Genomic DNA, 6,581 nt, shown 5'->3' with positions numbered 1-6,581 from the left:
TTTTTCTTAATTTCAATCTTGATTTTAAGCAGTTAAAATAAATTTGAAAGATGCAATATATTTACATACCATCGTCTGACATTATTATCATAATCATGTTAGTTTAAAAACTGCAAGATTGGAGATTGAATGAAATGCAATTTTGAAAAAAATAAATTTCTTAATATTTTTCAAACTATATGTACATGTATAGTTTGTTGTATAGAAATAGTTTTTAAAACTACATGTAAGTATTTTTCAAACTTTGTCAAATTGTTGTTCTAATCCTATATTGTTTGATATCATATTTTTAATTATATTTATTTGTAACGGAGTTTCTTTTTAAGAATTATTTTAATATTTGGCAAAAAACAAATTCCAAAAGTAGCATGTAATTGTTTTTATTTCCATATGAATTAAAATTTTAATTACGTTCAATTTTCACTAAATATCAGAAATAAGGGTCAAAATTTCACGTAGAAAAGGAAAAAGGAAAATCTTTACATTAGTACAGGAGTTATAAAACGTAAGCTTGATTCAAAAGTTGCAGCATAAATATGCAAACTTGCAACAGAATTGTGCAAAATAAGGTTTTATTTTTAATACAAGCATGCTTGTTTCTGTTAATTGTAAAAAAAATACATTACATCATTTCAATGCATTAAAAAAATTTAAGTTTAATCAGTAAGAAATTGCAATTTTAATGTTAATAAGTAAAAATTTAAATTGCATTTTGTTAAAAATTTAATACAGTTGGCTTACAGGTAATAACTAATTAAATCAAAACTATTTAACAAGATTAAAAGTTATTTTAACGAAACCATAATAATCGATAATTTTAAACTTACTTTATATTTTCGTCTTGAACTTTCAGATCATTTAAACCTACCTCGCTTCAACTCTTATGATTATTTACGTTTATGATTTCGAAATTAGCTTTTGCTTACGTTGTGAAGAAAAAAAAATTCATAAGAAAATATTCATTGTAGGCGTGATTACTATAAAAAGTAAACAAACAAAAAGAATCACGAGAAACCAGTCAAAAACCGAAAACTTGGAAACCGAAAGAACTCCCAGACGCTCCATTGGTTGACTTGCGTTGAAGTACTTTTCTCTGATTGGCCGAATTATGAAACCCGGGAAAAGTGCACTCTTCTAATGAGGTGATTGTAACCCTTTCAGTACAATTGGAGTAAGGTGAAATGATACGCATTCATTCACTAAAAACTTCAATTTTTTATTCTGCTTTCATTCATTAAGAGCAGCTGGCTTAGGCGACAAATTTGAGTTGATATCCCGAGTAATTATTTCTTTTTTCATTCTAATATATCACATTACATTTTTTTATTCAGTCTAGATAGTTTTTTCTGTTTTTTCTTGAGTTGACCTTAACGGTCTTTAAAAACCGTTCTCTTAGATTTCTGGGTATACATTTTTAAGGCAAACTGATCTCATCCTTGACCAAGAAGTTACATAAATGAACAGCCTTAACCTTGACCAAATACTAAAAGTAATGTTTCTATATTGACAGTTTTCTAAGAATGGCTTTTATGAACGAAAAAACAAAATCAGTTCTTATTTTTTTAATTAATCCGTTTTAAAAGTGTTTATCTAATTTAAACGTAATAAGATTCATTTTTCGTGCTGCGCAATATAGTAGGTTTAATATACCAGCAAAAAATATTGATATTTCCTGATATATTGCGATATTTTTGCAATTTAACAAATTTACACGAGTCAATATTTTCATTATCTTAATGAAATTTATCACCATTCTTAGTTGTTTTCTGAGAATGGCTTTTACGAACGAAAAAAACAATTAGTTTTTATTTTTTAATTAATTTGTTTTAAAAGTGCTTATCTAATTTAAACGTAATGAAATTCATTTATAGTGCTGCGCAATATAGTAAGTTTAATAAACAAGCAAAAAATATCGATATATCCAGATATATCGCGATATTTTTCCACTTTCACAAACTTACATTTGTCAATATTTTCAATATCTAGATTAAATTTATCAACATTCACTATAAGATAGAATTCGATAGTTATCGTTATCTTTAGAAATTACAATACTATAGTATTCAATACCCATAATTGTCTATAATAATCGCTGCATTTATTGTTGCTACATTATTACCATGATCATTTTCAATAATATGCACAACATTAAAGTATTTGAGGTTTTCCGTTGTCGATAATAATTGTCAGTAGTTACGGTACATTCGCTATTTCAAGTAAGACATTGTTTAATAGAATACATTTTAAAATATCGTTATCGCGATTCCTATGAAACATCGCTTTTTCACGCGGCTTCGTTATATTGCTCATCTGAAATCATTTGTTTTATTCATTTTTTTGAGAATTGCAAGCCATCAAAATTGATTTTATCCCTCAAAATGCTATTAAAAAAATATTTATACCAAATCGACGTCTAATTTTATCAGTCTGCCATTCACATGAAACATCGTTTCTTCACTCGGCATCGTTATATTGCTCAGCTGAATTCATTAGTTTTATTCATTTTTCTGAGATTGTAAGCCATCAAGATTGATTTTATCCCTCAAAATGCTATTAAAATAATATTTATACCAAATCGACGTCCAATTTTATCAGTCTGCTATTCACATGAAACATCGTTTCTTCACTCGGCATCGTTATATTGCTCAGCTGAATTCATTTTTCTGAGATTGTAAGCCATCAAGATTTATTTTATCCCTCGAAATGCTATTAAAATAATATTTATACCAAATCGACGTCTAATTTCATCAGTCTGCGATTCACTTGAAACATCGTTTCTTCACTCGGCATCGTTATATTGCTCAGCTAAATTCATTTGTTTTATTCATTTTTCTGAGATTGTAAGCCATCAAGATTGATTTTATCCCGCAAAATGCTATTAAAATAATATTTATACCAAATCGACGTTTAACTTTATCAGTCTGCAATTCACATGAAACATCGTTTCTTCACGCGGAATCGGTATATTGCTCAGCTGAATTCATTTGTTTTATTCATTTTTCGGAGATTGTAAGCCATCAAGATTGGTTTTATCCCGCAAAACGCTATTAAAATAATATTTATACCAAATCGACGTTTAACTTTATCAGTCTGCGATTCACATGAAACATCGTTTCTTCTCGCGGAATTGTAATATTGCTCAGCTGAATTCATTTGTTTTATTCATTTTTCGGAGATTGTAAGCCAACAAGATTGGTTTTATCCCGCAAAACGCTATTAAAATAAGATTTATACCAAATCGACGTTTAATTTTATCAGTCTGAAATCTAAATTCTTATAGATTTGTTTCATTACTTAATTAATTAAAGTGTCTAAAGCGATATAAGAATAAAAAATATAGATAATCTAATCAAAAAGCTGACACAAATTTTATTGGTTCCAGTTGAAAACTTCGTTACAGAGAAAATTTCGTTGTATGGAGGTTAGACATTTCTGAAATTATTTAAGTAAGTGCTACAAAGTATTCTAGAAAGAGTGATAAGTTTAAAAATATATATTAGAAATAAAAATAATAAATTATTAAAATTATTAATTTTTTTCTAAATAAAAGATTCAAAACTTAAGATATTTCATCAATTAAGAAATTAATGCGCATTTACGTTTATTTTACTGAAAAATCACATGATTTTAAAAAGAGTGATTTGAATAGGAATGCAAATTGGTCACACAAAGTCACTGAACTCTATTGCAATTTTCTTCGAAAACTACGAAATTCGAAGAAATAAACATTTCGAAGAATTTCAAAAATAGCGAAAATAAAGAAGATAAAAGACTAAAAAATTCTTAAAAGTCGAGAATCGAAAAGTTAATAGCCTGAAAAATTCTCTTAAAGGATACAATCACACAGTAATTTTGGGAATAGTTAAAATATAGTTCTTATGGTATTTGATTTAAATAAAAACATGTCTGAATGTCAAAGATACATTTCAAATGCTGCTAATTTAATCTTCTTATCAAATGTAAACCTAATTAAATAATAAAAATAATAACCTTGGTTAAAACTCTTACTTCACATTACATTTTTTTNGAATGTCAAAGATACATTTCAAATGCTGCTAATTTAATCTTCTTATCAAATGTAAACCTAATTAAATAATAAAAATAATAACCTTGGTTAAAACTCTTACTAATAAATAATCTGTAGAAGTTGAAATAGTTATACTAGTTCAGCAGTATATTAAAACTTTAATTAACCAAAAGAACTTTTAAAGGTGCTTCGTAATCACCTCCTTTAATATAAAAAGCATTCTCACAACAGACAGTTGTGGGGCAGGGGGTTCATAGAGTTTAAGTCTCTACAATTTCGAGACGAACGGCAAGATTGTGACAATGTGGTCAGCTCTGTGCACAAGCCGCATTTATTCCAAAGATCTGAAGCTGAATGAGCTTCAAGCCGAAACCGGGGTTCGAACCCCAGATCTTCACAATGATAGTTCGGTGCCTTAACCACTGAGCCATCGCGACTCTATATTAATAATTATATAGTAATATTAAATTTTCGATTTCTCAGGAACTATTCGACCGATTTTGCTCAGATTTTGTATTTTGCCATGAAAAACTACATTCTTTAAAATGACGTAAAAATGTTATACTTTACAATTAAAAGTTCATTCGACTATTATTGAATAAAATAATAAAAATAATAAATATTGTCTAAAATTTAGTTTTTGCAAGGAATTATCTTTGTTTAAACGAAATTACATATCTGCTTACAAAAATTCATCAATTCGCCTAAAAAGTTCTCGTATATAGCGAAATACGCTAAAGGTAAAATTAACATTAAGTGGTCCATACTTTGGATCGCTCTCCTGTTCAAACTATTGGGATCATATTTCAAGTTAGAGGCCACCCCCTATATCGCACTGTACATACATTGGATATGCATGTATAGTACATAGTTACATGTGTAAATTGTACGGGTGAAAATACGCATGTTATTGGATATGCATGTATAGTACATAGTTACATGCATAAATTGTACGCGTGAAAATACGCATGTTATTGGATATGCATGTATAGTACATAGTTACATGCATAAATTGTACGCGTGAAAATATTCATTTTATTGGATATGCATGTATAGTACATAGCTACATGCATAAATTGTACGGGTGAAAATGCGCCTGTTATTTAAGTGTGTATTGGTTATACATATATTATATGTGAACAATGGACATGCATAAATTGTACCTGAGTACAAATATATTTTAACACATATATGTATAGATATCATAGATCGTATCTATTCAGTACAACTATGCATTGCATGTTCTTATATTTGTTTTGGAAATATGTATATTGTATATACTTACAAGTATTACGTAAATCCATAAAATGGGTTCTGCATCGTTTCGTCACAGCGACAATTCATCTCGGACAAAAACACACAATTAATCGCAAAAATAATTCGTCGCAAGACATTCTCGCGACAAATGTGTTGTACTGGATACAAATATTTCGCATAAAAAAATGCAAATTGAAAAATATTTTACAATCAATGCCTTTTCACAAAATTATTATGCTGGGTGGTAAGGAGTAGTTACAAAGGACTTTTTACATAAAAGAAGAATTGAAAGTTATGGAGATTTTAACGTCTTGCGCAAGCATTGCTCATACCCGTCCACCCCTTTGAATAAGTAACAATAAACAAATCACAAACCTCTTCCCCCCGTAGATGCTTTCGTAATATTAAAATAGCCCCAAATTAAATAATTAGTAAACTTTTGTTGACAAAGTAAGATTTTTGTCTTCCTAATAGTTGTATTTCATCGAAGCCGCAAAAAATTGAGCTTTCGGTAAATTGTGCTCACTATGCAGTAGACTTCCGATCATTTTTTTATTGTATTTTAAAAACATGTTCTTTATTTAATTATTTCATTGTTATTTTTTATTTATTTTTGTGTATGTTTATTTGTTTGAGACAAAAAAATTTTATTGGCAATAAAATGGCTCGAAATTTTATTTACTTCAATTTAGGAAATATTTTCAGCTTTTTTGAAAAACTTGTGTCGGCGTCAGGTGAGGTGCTACAGTTAAAATTTGGGATCCCAAGCTGGTCGAAAAGTGGTTTAAACATGTTCTGAATATAAAATCCTTTTGGTAATATCAATAAGTGATCAATTTTGATTCTGTAGTAATCAATAAATCATAAAAATTTGTATTTTATTCAAGCGCAAAGCTTTACGTTAGATTTGAGCTCTCTACTTAATGAAAAATGTTTAGAGTTTCGATGAACAATAAATTCTATTTGACGATCAATTCTTATGTAGAGGTTGGAAACGATTGGAACTTGCATTGTCATCAAACATAGAGTTCTGTAAGAAATTTGAGTGCTCTAACTAGTCGAAAAATGGTCAAAACTTATATTGGATGATTTCACTTAAACCAACCAATACGGAAGTGAGTTACTAAAAACTTATGACAAAAAATTGTGTGCTGGAAGCTTTGAAAAAGGATATTTATATTACTTTAGATTGAAATACATGCTTAAAATAGTTAATATATTGTAGTAAATACCTATGTCTATGCAAAGTCGCAAACTATGTACAATAATAAATTATAACTAATATGTAATATTAAAC

This window comes from Parasteatoda tepidariorum, chromosome 4 (assembly GCF_043381705.1).
Source record: "Parasteatoda tepidariorum isolate YZ-2023 chromosome 4, CAS_Ptep_4.0, whole genome shotgun sequence".
Lineage (NCBI taxonomy): Eukaryota > Metazoa > Arthropoda > Arachnida > Araneae > Theridiidae > Parasteatoda > Parasteatoda tepidariorum.
This window is presented reverse-complemented; position numbering follows the sequence as displayed.